Here is a 16941-nt window from a genome sequence, read left to right as displayed (position 1 = left end):
GTGGAATGGAGAACCAAGGGCGCGAGGCTCTTTAACCAAGGCCCATGGGTGATAACACTCAGGACGGGGGCTAAAGTGTGGGTCTCCGGGCACGGCCGGTCCTGGTGCTGGGTCTCTCCATGGAGGCCTGGGTCAGCGAAATCGGACTAAGTGTGGAATGGAGAACCAAGGGCGCGAGGCTCTTTAACCGAGGCCCATGGGTGATAACACTCAGGACGGGGGCTTAAGTGTGGGTCTCCGGGCACGGCCGGTGCTGGTGCTGGGTCTCTCCATGGAGGCCTGGGTCAGCGAAATCGAACTAAGTGTGGAATGGAGAACCAAGGGCGCGAGGCTCTTTAACCAAGGCCCATGGGTGATAACACTCAGGACGGGGGCTTAATTGTGGGTCTCCGGGCACGGCCGGTGCTGGTGCTTGGTCTCTCCATGGAGGCCTGGGTCAGCGAAATCGGACTAAGTGTGGAATGGAGAACCAAGAGCGCGAGGCTCTTTAACCAAGGCCCATGGGTGATAACACTCAGGACGGGGGCTTAAGTGTGGGTCTCAGGGCACGGCATTTGCTGGTGCTTGGTCTCTCCATGGAGGCCTGGGTCAGCGAAATCGGACTAAGTGTGGAATGGAGAACCAAGGGCGCGAGGCTCTTTAACCAAGGCCCATGGGTGATAACACTCAGGACGGGAGCTTAAGTGTGGGTCTCAGGGCATGGCCGGTTCTGGTGCTTGGTCTCTCCGGGAAAGCCCGGTTCAGTGAAATGTGACTAAGAAAGAGATCTAAACACAGGAAACTGATATACATATGTTTCCTTTGATTCCTTTGGAGATAACCATAGGAAATATGGGTAAGAACGGGAACCAAGGATCCTTTGGAGATAAGCATAGGAGTGTTTCCTTTAAAGAGGATCATAGGAATGTTTCCTTTTGAATTACTCATAGAGAGACCCAAATATTGCACTTCCGTAACCCCTAGAGTGGGACATTTCTAGGCATTTTGCTGTAATGTAAAGTGCCTACAAGTGTCCCATGTACTGTATTACCCTAAAACCAAAGGTGTGGGACTTTTCCAGGCATTTTGCCTCAATGATAAGTGCCTAGAAGCGTCCGGCTCATTCTGATTGGTTGGGACATTTTTAGGCATTTTTGCTATAATGTAAAGCGCCTACAAATGTCACATGTAATGTATTTTTCCCTGACACAAAGAGTGGAACATTTCTAGGCGTTTTCAGCACTCAGGGTGTGGGCTTTAGAGTGGGTCCCCGGGCTCAGCAATATTTGGAGGTTTTTTCTCCCATGTTTTGTATTTTTCCCCATGAAAACGTGTGGGACATTTGTAGGCATTTTTGCTATAATGTAAAGTGCCTAGAAGTGTCCCAAGTATTGTATCTTTCCCTAACACAAAGAGTGAGACATTTCTAGACATTTTCAGCACTCAGGACGGGGGCCTAAGTGTGGGTCCCCGGGAACGGCCGGTGCTGGTGATGGGTCTCTCCATGGAGGCCCGGGTCAGCGAAATCTGACTTAGTGTGGAATGGAGAACCAAGGGCGCGAGGCTCTTTAACCGAGGCCCATGGGTGATAACACTCAGGACGGGGGCTTAAGTGTGGGTCTCCGGGCACGGCCGGTGCTGGTGCTGGGTCTCTCCTTGGAGGCCTGGGTCAGTGAAATCGGACTAAGTGTGGAATGGAGAACCAAGGGCGCGAGGCTCTTTAACCAAGGCCCATGGGTGATAACACTCAGGACGGGGGCTAAAGTGTGGGTCTCCGGGCACGGCCGGTCCTGGTGCTGGGTCTCTCCATGGAGGCCTGGGTCAGCGAAATCGGACTAAGTGTGGAATGGAGAACTAAGGGCGCAAGGCTCTTTAACCAAGGCCCATGGGTGATAACACTCAGGACGGGGGCTTAAGTGTGGGTCTCAGGGCACGGCCGTTGCTGGTGCTTGGTCTCTCCTTGGAGGCCCGGGTCAGCGAAATCTGACTAAGTGTGGAATGGAGAACCAAGGGCGCGAGGCTCTTTAACCAAGGCCCATGGGTGATAACACTCAGGACGGGGGCTAAAGTGTGGGTCTCCGGGCGCGGCCGGTCCTGGTGCTGGGTCTCTCCATGGAGGCCTGGGTCAGCGAAATTGGACTAAGTGTGGAATGGAGAACCAAGGGCGCGAGGCTCTTTAGCCAAGGCCCATGGGTGATAACACTCAGGACGGGGGCTTAAGTGTGGGTCCCCGGGCACGGCCGGTGCTGGTGCTTGGTCTCTCCGTGAAAGCCCGGTTCAGTGAAATGTGACTAAGAAAGATATCTAAACACAGGAAACTGATATACATATGTTTCCTTTGATTCCTTTGGAGATAGCCATAGGAAATATGGGTAAGAATGGGAACCAAGGATCGTTTGGAGATAAGCATAGGAGTGTTTCCTTTAAAGAGGATCATAGGAATGTTTCCTTTTGAATTACTCATAGAGAGACCCAAATATTGCACTTCCGTAACCCCTAGTGTGGGACATTTCTAGGCATTTTGCTGTAATGTAAAGTGCCTACAAGTGTCCCATGTATTGTATTACCGTAACACCAGAGGTGTGGGACATTTCCAGGCATTTTGCCTCAATGATAAGTGCCTAGAAGCGTCCGACTCTTTCTGATTGGTTGGGACATTTTTAGGCATTTTTGCTATAATGTAAAGCGCCTACAAATGTCCCATGTAATGTATTTTTCCCTGACACAAAGAGTGGAACATTTCTAGGCGTTTTCAGCACTCAGGGTGTGGGCTTTAGAGTGGGTCCCCGGGCTCAGCAATATTTGGAGGTTTTTTCTCTCATGTTTTGTATTTTTCCCCATGAAAAAGTGTAGGACATTTGTAGGCATTTTTGCTATAATGTAAAGTGCCTAGAAGTGTCCCAAGTATTGTATCTTTCCCTAACACAAAGAGTGAGACATTTCGAGGCATTTTCAGCACTCAGGACGGGGGCCTAAGTATGGGTCCCCGGGCACGGCCGGTGCTGGTGCTGGGTCTCTCCATGGAGGCCCGGGTCAGCGAAATCTGACTAAGTGTGGAATGGAGAACCAAGGGCGCGAGGCTCTTTAACCGAGGCCCATGGGTGATAACACTCAGGACGGGTCTAAAGTGTGGGTCTCCGGGCACGGCCGGTGCTGGTGCTGGGTCTCTCCATGGAGGCCTGGGTCAGCGAAATCGGACTAAGTGTGGAATGGAGAACCAAGGGCGCGAGGCTCTTTAACCAAGGCCCATGGGTGATAACACTCAGGACGGGGGCTTAAGTGTGGGTCTCAGGGCACGGCCGTTGCTGGTGCTGGGTCTCTCCGTGAAAGCCCGGTTCAGTGAAATGTGACTAAGAAAGAGATCTAAACACAGGAAACTGATATACATATGTTTCCTTTGATTCCTTTGGAGATAGCCATAGGAAATATGGGTAAGAACGGGAACCAAGGCTCCTTTGGAGATAAGCATAGGAGTGTTTCCTTTAAAGAGGATCATAGGAATGTTTCCTTTTGAATTACTCATAGAGAGACCCAAATATTGCACTTCCGTAACCCCTAGAGTGGGACATTTCTAGGCATTTTGCTGTAATGTAAAGTGCCTACAAGTGTCCCATGTACTGTATTACCCTAAAACCAAAGGTGTGGGACTTTTCCAGGCATTTTGCCTCAATGATAAGTGCCTAGAAGCGTCCGGCTCATTCTGATTGGTTGGGACATTTTTAGGCATTTTTGCTATAATGTAAAGCGCCTACAAATGTCCCATGTAATGTATTTTTCCCTGACACAAAGAGTGGAACATTTCTAGGCGTTTTCAGCACTCAGGGTGTGGGCTTTAGAGTGGGTCCCCGGGCTCAGCAATATTTGGAGGTTTTTTCTCCCATGTTTTGTATTTTTCCCCATGAAAAAGTGTGGGACATTTGTAGGCATTTTTGCTATAATGTAAAGTGCCTAGAAGTGTCCCAAGTATTGTATCTTTCCCTAACACAAAGAGTGAGACATTTCTAGACATTTTCAGCACTCAGGACGGGGGCCTAAGTGTGGGTCCCCGGGCACGGCCGGTGCTGGTGCTGGGTCTCTCCATGGAGGCCTGGGTCAGCGAAATCGGACTAAGTGTGGAATGGAGAACCAAGGGCGCGAGGCTCTTTAACCAAGGCCCATGGGTGATAACACTCAGGACGGGGGCTTAAGTGTGGGTCTCAGGGCACGGCCGGTGCTGGTGCTTGGTCTCACCTTGGAGGCCCGGGTCAGCGAAATCTGACTAAGTGTGGAATGGAGAACCAAGGGCGCGAGGCTCTTTAACCAAGGCCCATGGGTGATAACACTCAGGACGGGGGCTTAAGTGTGGGTCTCAGGGCACGGCATTTGCTGGTGCTTGGTCTCTCCATGGAGGCCTGGGTCAGCGAAATCGGACTAAGTGTGGAATGGAGAACCAAGGGCGCGAGGCTCTTTAACCAAGGCCCATGGGTGATAACACTCAGGACGGGAGCTTAAGTGTGGGTCTCAGGGCATGGCCGGTTCTGGTGCTTGGTCTCTCCGGGAAAGCCCGGTTCAGTGAAATGTGACTAAGAAAGAGATCTAAACACAGGAAACTGATATACATATGTTTCCTTTGATTCCTTTGGAGATAACCATAGGAAATATGGGTAAGAACGGGAACCAAGGATCCTTTGGAGATAAGCATAGGAGTGTTTCCTTTAAAGAGGATCATAGGAATGTTTCCTTTTGAATTACTCATAGAGAGACCCAAATATTGCACTTCCGTAACCCCTAGAGTGGGACATTTCTAGGCATTTTGCTGTAATGTAAAGTGCCTACAAGTGTCCCATGTACTGTATTACCCTAAAACCAAAGGTGTGGGACTTTTCCAGGCATTTTGCCTCAATGATAAGTGCCTAGAAGCGTCCGGCTCATTCTGATTGGTTGGGACATTTTTAGGCATTTTTGCTATAATGTAAAGCGCCTACAAATGTCACATGTAATGTATTTTTCCCTGACACAAAGAGTGGAACATTTCTAGGCGTTTTCAGCACTCAGGGTGTGGGCTTTAGAGTGGGTCCCCGGGCTCAGCAATATTTGGAGGTTTTTTCTCCCATGTTTTGTATTTTTCCCCATGAAAACGTGTGGGACATTTGTAGGCATTTTTGCTATAATGTAAAGTGCCTAGAAGTGTCCCAAGTATTGTATCTTTCCCTAACACAAAGAGTGAGACATTTCTAGACATTTTCAGCACTCAGGACGGGGGCCTAAGTGTGGGTCCCCGGGAACGGCCGGTGCTGGTGATGGGTCTCTCCATGGAGGCCCGGGTCAGCGAAATCTGACTAAGTGTGGAATGGAGAACCAAGGGCGCGAGGCTCTTTAACCGAGGCCCATGGGTGATAACACTCAGGACGGGGGCTTAAGTGTGGGTCTCCGGGCACGGCCGGTGCTGGTGCTGGGTCTCTCCTTGGAGGCCTGGGTCAGAGAAATCGGACTAAGTGTGGAATGGAGAACCAAGGGCGCGAGGCTCTTTAACCAAGGCCCATGGGTGATAACACTCAGGACGGGGGCTAAAGTGTGGGTCTCAGGGCACGGCCGTTGCTGGTGCTTGGTCTCTCCTTGGAGGCCCGGGTCAGCGAAATCTGACTAAGTGTGGAATGGAGAACCAAGGGCGCGAGGCTCTTTAACCAAGGCCCATGGGTGATAACACTCAGGACGGGGGCTAAAGTGTGGGTCTCCGGGCACGGCCGGTGCTGGTGCTGGGTCTCTCCATGGAGGCCTGGGTCAGCGAAATTGGACTAAGTGTGGAATGGAGAACCAAGGGCGCGAGGCTCTTTAGCCAAGGCCCATGGGTGATAACACTCAGGACGGGGGCTTAAGTGTGGGTCCCCGGGCACGGCCGGTGCTGGTGCTTGGTCTCTCCGTGAAAGCCCGGTTCAGTGAAATGTGACTAAGAAAGAGATCTAAACACAGGAAACTGATATACATATGTTTCCTTTGATTCCTTTGGAGATAGCCATAGGAAATATGGGTAAGAACGGGAACCAAGGCTCCTTTGGAGATAAGCATAGGAGTGTTTCCTTTAAAGAGGATCATAGGAATGTTTCCTTTTGAATTACTCATAGAGAGACCCAAATATTGCACTTCCGTAACCCCTAGAGTGGGACATTTCTAGGCATTTTGCTGTAATGTAAAGTGCCTACAAGTGTCCCATGTACTGTATTACCCTAAAACCAAAGGTGTGGGACTTTTCCAGGCATTTTGCCTCAATGATAAGTGCCTAGAAGCGTCCGGCTCATTCTGATTGGTTGGGACATTTTTAGGCATTTTTGCTATAATGTAAAGCGCCTACAAATGTCCCATGTAATGTAGTTTTCCCTGACACAAAGAGTGGAACATTTCTAGGCGTTTTCAGCACTCAGGGTGTGGGCTTTAGAGTGGGTCCCCGGGCTCAGCAATATTTGGAGGTTTTTTCTCCCATGTTTTGTATTTTTCCCCATGAAAAAGTGTGGGACATTTGTAGGCATTTTTGCTATAATGTAAAGTGCCTAGAAGTGTCCCAAGTATTGTATCTTTCCCTAACACAAAGAGTGAGACATTTCTAGACATTTTCAGCACTCAGGACGGGGGCCTAAGTGTGGGTCCCCGGGCACGGCCGGTGCTGGTGCTGGGTCTCTCCATGGAGGCCTGGGTCAGCGAAATCGGACTAAGTGTGGAATGGAGAACCAAGGGCGCGAGGCTCTTTAACCAAGGCCCATGGGTGATAACACTCAGGACGGGGGCTTAAGTGTGGGTCTCAGGGCACGGCCGGTGCTGGTGCTTGGTCTCTCCTTGGAGGCCCGGGTCAGCGAAATCTGACTAAGTGTGGAATGGAGAACCAAGGGCGCGAGGCTCTTTAACCAAGGCCCATGGGTGATAACACTCAGGACGGGTCTAAAGTGTGGGTCGCCGGGCACGGCCGGTGCTGGTGCTGGGTCTCTCCATGGAGGCCTGGGTCAGCGAAATCGGACTAAGTGTGGAATGGAGAACCAAGGGCGCGAGGCTCTTTAACCCAGTCCCATGGGTGATAACACTCAGGACGGGGGCTTAAGTGTGGGTCTCAGGGCATGGCCGGTTCTGGTGCTTGGTCTCTCCGGGAAAGCCCGGTTCAGTGAAATGTGACTAAGAAAGAGATCTAAACACAGGAAACTGATATACATATGTTTCCTTTGATTCCTTTGGAGATAACCATAGGAAATATGGGTAAGAACGGGAACCAAGGATCCTTTGGAGATAAGCATAGGAGTGTTTCCTTTAAAGAGGATCATAGGAATGTTTCCTTTTTAATTACTCATAGAGAGACCCAAATATTGCACTTCCGTAACCCCTAGAGTGGGACATTTCTAGGCATTTTGCTGTAATGTAAAGTGCCTACAAGTGTCCCATGTACTGTATTACCCTAAAACCAAAGGTGTGGGACTTTTCCAGGCATTTTGCCTCAATGATAAGTGCCTAGAAGCGTCCGGCTCATTCTGATTGGTTGGGACATTTTTAGGCATTTTTGCTATAATGTAAAGCGCCTACAAATGTCACATGTAATGTATTTTTCCCTGACACAAAGAGTGGAACATTTCTAGGCGTTTTCAGCACTCAGGGTGTGGGCTTTAGAGTGGGTCCCCGGGCTCAGCAATATTTGGAGGTTTTTTCTCCCATGTTTTGTATTTTTCCCCATGAAAACGTGTGGGACATTTGTAGGCATTTTTGCTATAATGTAAAGTGCCTAGAAGTGTCCCAAGTATTGTATCTTTCCCTAACACAAAGAGTGAGACATTTCTAGACATTTTCAGCACTCAGGACGGGGGCCTAAGTGTGGGTCCCCGGGAACGGCCGGTGCTGGTGATGGGTCTCTCCATGGAGGCCCGGGTCAGCGAAATCTGACTAAGTGTGGAATGGAGAACCAAGGGCGCGAGGCTCTTTAACCGAGGCCCATGGGTGATAACACTCAGGACGGGGGCTTAAGTGTGGGTCTCCGGGCACGGCCGGTGCTGGTGCTGGGTCTCTCCATGGAGGCCTGGGTCAGCGAAATCGGACTAAGTGTGGAATGGAGAACCAAGAGCGCGAGGCTCTTTAACCCAGTCCCATGGGTGATAACACTCAGGACGGGGGCTTAAGTGTGGGTCTCAGGGCACGGCCGTTGCTGGTGCTTGGTCTCTCCTTGGAGGCCCGGGTCAGCGAAATCTGACTAAGTGTGGAATGGAGAACCAAGGGCGCGAGGCTCTTTAACCAAGGCCCATGGGTGATAACACTCAGGACGGGGGCTAAAGTGTGGGTCTCCGGGCACGGCATTTGCTGGTGCTTGGTCTCTCCATGGAGGCCTGGGTCAGCGAAATCGGACTAAGTGTGGAATGGAGAACCAAGGGCGCGAGGCTCTTTAACCAAGGCCCATGGGTGATAACACTCAGGACGGGGGCTTAAGTGTGGGTCTCAGGGCATGGCCGGTGCTGGTGCTTGGTCTCTCCGGGAAAGCCCGGTTCAGTGAAATGTGACTAAGAAAGAGATCTAAACACAGGAAACTGATATACATATGTTTCCTTTGATTCCTTTGGAGATAACCATAGGAAATATGGGTAAGAACGGGAACCAAGGATCCTTTGGAGATAAGCATAGGAGTGTTTCCTTTAAAGAGGATCATAGGAATGTTTCCTTTTGAATTACTCATAGAGAGACCCAAATATTGCACTTCCGTAACCCCTAGAGTGGGACATTTCTAGGCATTTTGCTGTAATGTAAAGTGCCTACAAGTGTCCCATGTATTTTATTACCCTAAAACCAAAGGTGTGGGACTTTTCCAGGCATTTTGCCTCAATGATAAGTGCCTAGAAACGTCCGGCTCATTCTGATTGGTTGGGACATTTTTAGGCATTTTTGCTATAATGTAAAGCGCCTACAAATGTCCCATGTAATGTATTTTTCCCTGACACAAAGAGTGGAACATTTCTAGGCGTTTTCAGCACTCAGGGTGTGGGCTTTAGAGTGGGTCCCCGGGCTCAGCAATATTTGGAGGTTTTTTCTCCCATGTTTTGTATTTTTCCCCATGAAAAAGTGTGGGACATTTGTAGGCATTTTTGCTATAATGTAAAGTGCCTAGAAGTGTCCCAAGTATTGTATCTTTCCCTAACACAAAGAGTGAGACATTTCTAGACATTTTCAGCACTCAGGACGGGGGCCTAAGTGTGGGTCCCCGGGCACGGCCGGTGCTGGTGCTGGGTCTCTCCATGGAGGCCTGGGTCAGCGAAATCGGACTAAGTGTGGAATGGAGAACCAAGGGCGCGAGGCTCTTTAACCAAGGCCCATGGGTGATAACACTCAGGACGGGGGCTTAAGCGTGGGTCTCAGGGCACGGCCGGTGCTGGTGCTAGGTCTCTCCTTGGAGGCCCGGGTCAGCGAAATCTGACTAAGTGTGGAATGGAGAACCAAGGGCGCGAGGCTCTTTAACCAAGGCCCATGGGTGATAACACTCAGGACGGGTCTAAAGTGTGGGTCGCCGGGCACGGCCGGTGCTGGTGCTGGGTCTCTCCATGGAGGCCTGGGTCAGCGAAATCGGACTAAGTGTGGAATGGAGAACCAAGGGCGCGAGGCTCTTTAACCAAGGCCCATGGGTGATAACACTCAGGACGGGGGCTTAAGTGTGGGTCTCAGGGCACGGCATTTGCTGGTGCTTGGTCTCTCCATGGAGGCCTGGGTCAGCGAAATCGGACTAAGTGTGGAATGGAGAACCAAGGGCGCGAGGCTCTTTAACCAAGGCCCATGGGTGATAACACTCAGGACGGGAGCTTAAGTGTGGGTCTCAGGGCATGGCCGGTTCTGGTGCTTGGTCTCTCCGGGAAAGCCCGGTTCAGTGAAATGTGACTAAGAAAGAGATCTAAACACAGGAAACTGATATACATATGTTTCCTTTGATTCCTTTGGAGATAACCATAGGAAATATGGGTAAGAACGGGAACCAAGGATCCTTTGGAGATAAGCATAGGAGTGTTTCCTTTAAAGAGGATCATAGGAATGTTTCCTTTTGAATTACTCATAGAGAGACCCAAATATTGCACTTCCGTAACCCCTAGAGTGGGACATTTCTAGGCATTTTGCTGTAATGTAAAGTGCCTACAAGTGTCCCATGTACTGTATTACCCTAAAACCAAAGGTGTGGGACTTTTCCAGGCATTTTGCCTCAATGATAAGTGCCTAGAAGCGTCCGGCTCATTCTGATTGGTTGGGACATTTTTAGGCATTTTTGCTATAATGTAAAGCGCCTACAAATGTCACATGTAATGTATTTTTCCCTGACACAAAGAGTGGAACATTTCTAGGCGTTTTCAGCACTCAGGGTGTGGGCTTTAGAGTGGGTCCCCGGGCTCAGCAATATTTGGAGGTTTTTTCTCCCATGTTTTGTATTTTTCCCCATGAAAACGTGTGGGACATTTGTAGGCATTTTTGCTATAATGTAAAGTGCCTAGTAGTGTCCCAAGTATTGTATCTTTCCCTAACACAAAGAGTGAGACATTTCTAGACATTTTCAGCACTCAGGACGGGGGCCTAAGTGTGGGTCCCCGGGAACGGCCGGTGCTGGTGATGGGTCTCTCCATGGAGGCCCGGGTCAGCGAAATCTGACTAAGTGTGGAATGGAGAACCAAGGGCGCGAGGCTCTTTAACCGAGGCCCATGGGTGATAACACTCAGGACGGGGGCTTAAGTGTGGGTCTCCGGGCACGGCCGGTGCTGGTGCTGGGTCTCTCCTTGGAGGCCTGGGTCAGTGAAATCGGACTAAGTGTGGAATGGAGAACCAAGGGCGCGAGGCTCTTTAACCAAGGCCCATGGGTGATAACACTCAGGACGGGGGCTAAAGTGTGGGTCTCAGGGCACGGCCGTTGCTGGTGCTTGGTCTCTCCTTGGAGGCCCGGGTCAGCGAAATCTGACTAAGTGTGGAATGGAGAACCATGGGCGCGAGGCTCTTTAACCAAGGCCCATGGGTGATAACACTCAGGACGGGGGCTAAAGTGTGGGTCTCCGGGCACGGCCGGTGCTGGTGCTGGGTCTCTCCATGGAGGCCTGGGTCAGCGAAATTGGACTAAGTGTGGAATGGAGAACCAAGGGCGCGAGGCTCTTTAGCCAAGGCCCATGGGTGATAACACTCAGGACGGGGGCTTAAGTGTGGGTCCCCGGGCACGGCCGGTGCTGGTGCTTGGTCTCTCCGTGAAAGCCCGGTTCAGTGAAATGTGACTAAGAAAGAGATCTAAACACAGGAAACTGATATACATATGTTTCCTTTGATTCCTTTGGAGATAGCCATAGGAAATATGGGTAAGAACGGGAACCAAGGCTCCTTTGGAGATAAGCATAGGAGTGTTTCCTTTAAAGAGGATCATAGGAATGTTTCCTTTTGAATTACTCATAGAGAGACCCAAATATTGCACTTCCGTAACCCCTAGAGTGGGACATTTCTAGGCATTTTGCTGTAATGTAAAGTGCCTACAAGTGTCCCATGTACTGTATTACCCTAAAACCAAAGGTGTGGGACTTTTCCAGGCATTTTGCCTCAATGATAAGTGCCTAGAAGCGTCCGGCTCATTCTGATTGGTTGGGACATTTTTAGGCATTTTTGCTATAATGTAAAGCGCCTACAAATGTCCCATGTAATGTATTTTTCCCTGACACAAAGAGTGGAACATTTCTAGGCGTTTTCAGCACTCAGGGTGTGGGCTTTAGAGTGGGTCCCCGGGCTCAGCAATATTTGGAGGTTTTTTCTCCCATGTTTTGTATTTTTCCCCATGAAAAAGTGTGGGACATTTGTAGGCATTTTTGCTATAATGTAAAGTGCCTAGAAGTGTCCCAAGTATTGTATCTTTCCCTAACACAAAGAGTGAGTCATTTCTAGACATTTTCAGCACTCAGGACGGGGGCCTAAGTGTGGGTCCCCGGGCACGGCCGGTGCTGGTGCTGGGTCTCTCCATGGAGGCCTGGGTCAGCGAAATCGGACTAAGTGTGGAATGGAGAACCAAGGGCGCGAGGCTCTTTAACCAAGGCCCATGGGTGATAACACTCAGGACGGGGGCTTAAGTGTGGGTCTCAGGGCACGGCCGGTGCTGGTGCTTGGTCTCTCCTTGGAGGCCCGGGTCAGCGAAATCTGACTAAGTGTGGAATGGAGAACCAAGGGCGCGAGGCTCTTTAACCAAGGCCCATGGGTGATAACACTCAGGACGGGTCTAAAGTGTGGGTCGCCGGGCACGGCCGGTGCTGGTGCTGGGTCTCTCCATGGAGGCCTGGGTCAGCGAAATCTGACTAAGTGTGGAATGGAGAACCAAGGGCGCGAGGCTCTTTAACCGAGGCCCATGGGTGATAACACTCAGGACGGGGGCTTAAGTGTGGGTCTCAGGGCACGGCATTTGCTGGTGCTTGGTCTCTCCATGGAGGCCTGGGTCAGCGAAATCGGACTAAGTGTGGAATGGAGAACCAAGGGCGCGAGGCTCTTTAACCAAGGCCCATGGGTGATAACACTCAGGACGGGAGCTTAAGTGTGGGTCTCAGGGCATGGCCGGTTCTGGTGCTTGGTCTCTCCGGGAAAGCCCGGTTCAGTGAAATGTGACTAAGAAAGAGATCTAAACACAGGAAACTGATATACATATGTTTCCTTTGATTCCTTTGGAGATAACCATAGGAAATATGGGTAAGAACGGGAACCAAGGATCCTTTGGAGATAAGCATAGGAGTGTTTCCTTTAAAGAGGATCATAGGAATGTTTCCTTTTGAATTACTCATAGAGAGACCCAAATATTGCACTTCCGTAACCCCTAGAGTGGGACATTTCTAGGCATTTTGCTGTAATGTAAAGTGCCTACAAGTGTCCCATGTACTGTATTACCCTAAAACCAAAGGTGTGGGACTTTTCCAGGCATTTTGCCTCAATGATAAGTGCCTAGAAGCGTCCGGCTCATTCTGATTGGTTGGGACATTTTTAGGCATTTTTGCTATAATGTAAAGCGCCTACAAATGTCACATGTAATGTATTTTTCCCTGACACAAAGAGTGGAACATTTCTAGGCGTTTTCAGCACTCAGGGTGTGGGCTTTAGAGTGGGTCCCCGGGCTCAGCAATATTTGGAGGTTTTTTCTCCCATGTTTTGTATTTTTCCCCATGAAAACGTGTGGGACATTTGTAGGCATTTTTGCTATAATGTAAAGTGCCTAGAAGTGTCCCAAGTATTGTATCTTTCCCTAACACAAAGAGTGAGACATTTCTAGACATTTTCAGCACTCAGGACGGGGGCCTAAGTGTGGGTCCCCGGGAACGGCCGGTGCTGGTGATGGGTCTCTCCATGGAGGCCCGGGTCAGCGAAATCTGACTAAGTGTGGAATGGAGAACCAAGGGCGCGAGGCTCTTTAACCGAGGCCCATGGGTGATAACACTCAGGACGGGGGCTTAAGTGTGGGTCTCCGGGCACGGCCGGTGCTGGTGCTGGGTCTCTCCATGGAGGCCTGGGTCAGCGAAATCGGACTAAGTGTGGAATGGAGAACCAAGAGCGCGAGGCTCTTTAACCCAGTCCCATGGGTGATAACACTCAGGACGGGGGCTTAAGTGTGGGTCTCAGGGCACGGCCGTTGCTGGTGCTTGGTCTCTCCTTGGAGGCCCGGGTCAGCGAAATCTGACTAAGTGTGGAATGGAGAACCAAGGGCGCGAGGCTCTTTAACCAAGGCCCATGGGTGATAACACTCAGGACGGGGGCTAAAGTGTGGGTCTACGGGCACGGCCGGTCCTGGTGCTGGGTCTCTCCATGGAGGCCTGGGTCAGCGAAATCGGACTAAGTGTGGAATGGAGAACCAAGGGCGCGAGGCTCTTTAACCAAGGCCCATGGGTGATAACACTCAGGACGGGGGCTTAAGTGTGGGTCCCCGGGCACGGCCGGTGCTGGTGCTTGGTCTCTCCGTGAAAGCCCGGTTCAGTGAAATGTGACTAAGAAAGAGATCTAAACACAGGAAACTGATATACATATGTTTCCTTTGATTCCTTTGGAGATAGCCATAGGAAATATGGGTAAGAACGGGAACCAAGGCTCCTTTGGAGATAAGCATAGGAGTGTTTCCTTTAAAGAGGATCATAGGAATGTTTCCTTTTGAATTACTCATAGAGAGACCCAAATATTGCACTTCCGTAACCCCTAGTGTGGGACATTTCTAGGCATTTTGCTGTAATGTAAAGTGCCTACAAGTGTCCCATGTATTGTATTACCCTAACACCAAAGGTGTGGGACATTTCCAGGCATTTTGCCTCAATGATAAGTGCCTAGAAGCGTCCGGCTCATTCTGATTGGTTGGGACATTTTTAGGCATTTTTGCTATAATGTAAAGCGCCTACAAATGTCCCATGTAATGTATTTTTCCCTGACACAAAGAGTGGAACATTTCTAGGCGTTTTCAGCACTCAGGGTGTGGGCTTTAGAGTGGGTCCCCGGCCTCAGCAATATTTGGAGGTTTTTTCTCCCATGTTTTGTATTTTTCCCCATGAAAAAGTGTTGGACATTTGTAGGCATTTTTGCTATAATGTAAAGTGCCTAGAAGTGTCCCAAGTATTGTATCTTTCCATAACACAAAGAGTGAGACATTTCTAGACATTTTCAGCACTCAGGACGGGGGCCTAAGTGTGGGTCCCCGGGCACGGCCGGTGCTGGTGCTGGGTCTCTCCTTGGAGGCCCGGGTCAGCGAAATCTGACTAAGTGTGGAATGGAGAACCAAGGGCGCGAGGCTCTTTAACCAAGGCCCATGGGTGATAACACTCAGGACGGGGGCTAAAGTGTGGGTCTCCGGGCACGGCTGGTCCTGGTGCTGGGTCTCTCCATGGAGGCCTGGGTCAGCGAAATTGGACTAAGTGTGGAATGGAGAACCAAGGGCGCGAGGCTCTTTAGCCAAGGCCCATGGGTGATAACACTCAGGACGGGGGCTTAAGTGTGGGTCTCCGGGCACGGCCGGTGCTGGTGCTTGGTCTCTCCATGGAGGCCTGGGTCAGCGAAATCGGACTAAGTGTGGAATGGAGAACCAAGGGCGCGAGGCTCTTTAACCAAGGCCCATGGGTGATAACACTCAGGACGGGGGCTTAAGTGTGGGTCTCAGGGCACGGCCGGTGCTGGTGCTTGGTCTCTCCTTGGAGGCCCGGGTCAGCGAAATCTGACTAAGTGTGGAATGGAGAACCAAGGGCGCGAGGCTCTTTAACCGAGGCCCATGGGTGATAACACTCAGGACGGGGACTTAAGTGTGGGTCTCAGGGCACGGCATTTGCTGGTGCTTGGTCTCTCCATGGAGGCCTGGGTCAGCGAAATCGGACTAAGTGTGGAATGGAGAACCAAGGGCGCGAGGCTCTTTAACCAAGGCCCATGGGTGATAACACTCAGGACGGGGGCTTAAGTGTGGGTCTCAGGGCACGGCATTTGCTGGTGCTTGGTCTCTCCATGGAGGCCTGGGTCAGCGAAATCGGACTAAGTGTGGAATGGAGAACCAAGGGCGCGAGGCTCTTTAACCGAGGCCCATGGGTGATAACACTCAGGACGGGGGCTTAAGTGTGGGTCTCAGGGCATGGCCGGTGCTGGTGCTTGGTCTCTCCATGGAGGCCTGGGTCAGCGAAATCGGACTAAGTGTGGAATGGAGAACCAAGGGCGCGAGGCTCTTTAACCAAGGCCCATGGGTGATAACACTCAGGACGGGGGCTTAAGTGTGGGTCTCAGGGCACGGCATTTGCTGGTGCTTGGTCTCTCCATGGAGGCCTGGGTCAGCGAAATCGGACTAAGTGTGGAATGGAGAACCAAGGGCGCGAGGCTCTTTAACCAAGGCCCATGGGTGATAACACTCAGGACGGGGGCTTAAGTGTGGGTCTCAGGGCATGGCCGGTGCTGGTGCTTGGTCTCTCCGGGAAAGCCCGGTTCAGTGAAATGTGACTAAGAAAGAGATCTAAACACAGGAAACTGATATACATATGTTTCCTTTGATTCCTTTGGAGATAACCATAGGAAATATGGGTAAGAACGGGAACCAAGGATCCTTTGGAGATAAGCATAGGAGTGTTTCCTTTAAAGAGGATCATAGGAATGTTTCCTTTTGAATTACTCATAGAGAGACCCAAATATTGCACTTCCGTAACCCCTAGAGTGGGACATTTCTAGGCATTTTGCCTCAATGATAAGTGCCTAGAAGCGTCCGGCTCATTCTGATTGGTTGGGACATTTTTAGGCATTTTTGCTATAATGTAAAGCGCCTACAAATGTCCCATGTAATGATATTTTTCCGTGACACAAAGAGTGGAACATTTCTAGGCGTTTTCAGCACTCAGGGTGTGGGCTTTAGAGTGGGTCCCCGGGCTCAGCAATATTTGGAGGTTTTTTCTCCCATGTTTTGTATTTTTCCCCATGAAAAAGTGTAGGACATTTGTAGGCATTTTTGCTATAATGTAAAGTGCCTAGAAGTGTCCCAAGTATTGTATCTTTCCCTAACACAAAGAGTGAGACATTTCGAGGCATTTTCAGCACTCAGGACGGGGGCCTAAGTATGGGTCCCCGGGCACGGCCGGTGCTGGTGCTGGGTCTCTCCATGGAGGCCCGGGTCAGCAAAATCTGACTAAGTGTGGAATGGAGAACCAAGGGCGCGAGGCTCTTTAACCGAGGCCCATGGGTGATAACACTCAGGACGGGGGCTTAAGTGTGGGTCTCCGGGCACGGCCGGTGCTGGTGCTGGGTCTCTCCATGGAGGCCTGGGTCAGCGAAATCGGACTAAGTGTGGAATGGAGAACCAAGGGCGCGAGGCTCTTTAACCAAGGCCCATGGGTGATAACACTCAGGACGGGGGCTTAAGTGTGGGTCTCAGGGCACGGCCGTTGCTGGTGCTTGGTCTCTCCTTGGAGGCCCGGGTCAGCGAAATCTGACTAAGTGTGGAATGGAGAACCAAGGGCGCGAGGCTCTTTAACCAAGGCCCATGGG

The sequence above is a fragment of the Pleuronectes platessa genome, chromosome 9, assembly GCF_947347685.1.
Source record: "Pleuronectes platessa chromosome 9, fPlePla1.1, whole genome shotgun sequence".
Classification (NCBI taxonomy): Eukaryota; Metazoa; Chordata; class Actinopteri; order Pleuronectiformes; family Pleuronectidae; genus Pleuronectes; species Pleuronectes platessa.
Note: the sequence above shows the minus strand (reverse complement) of the source record.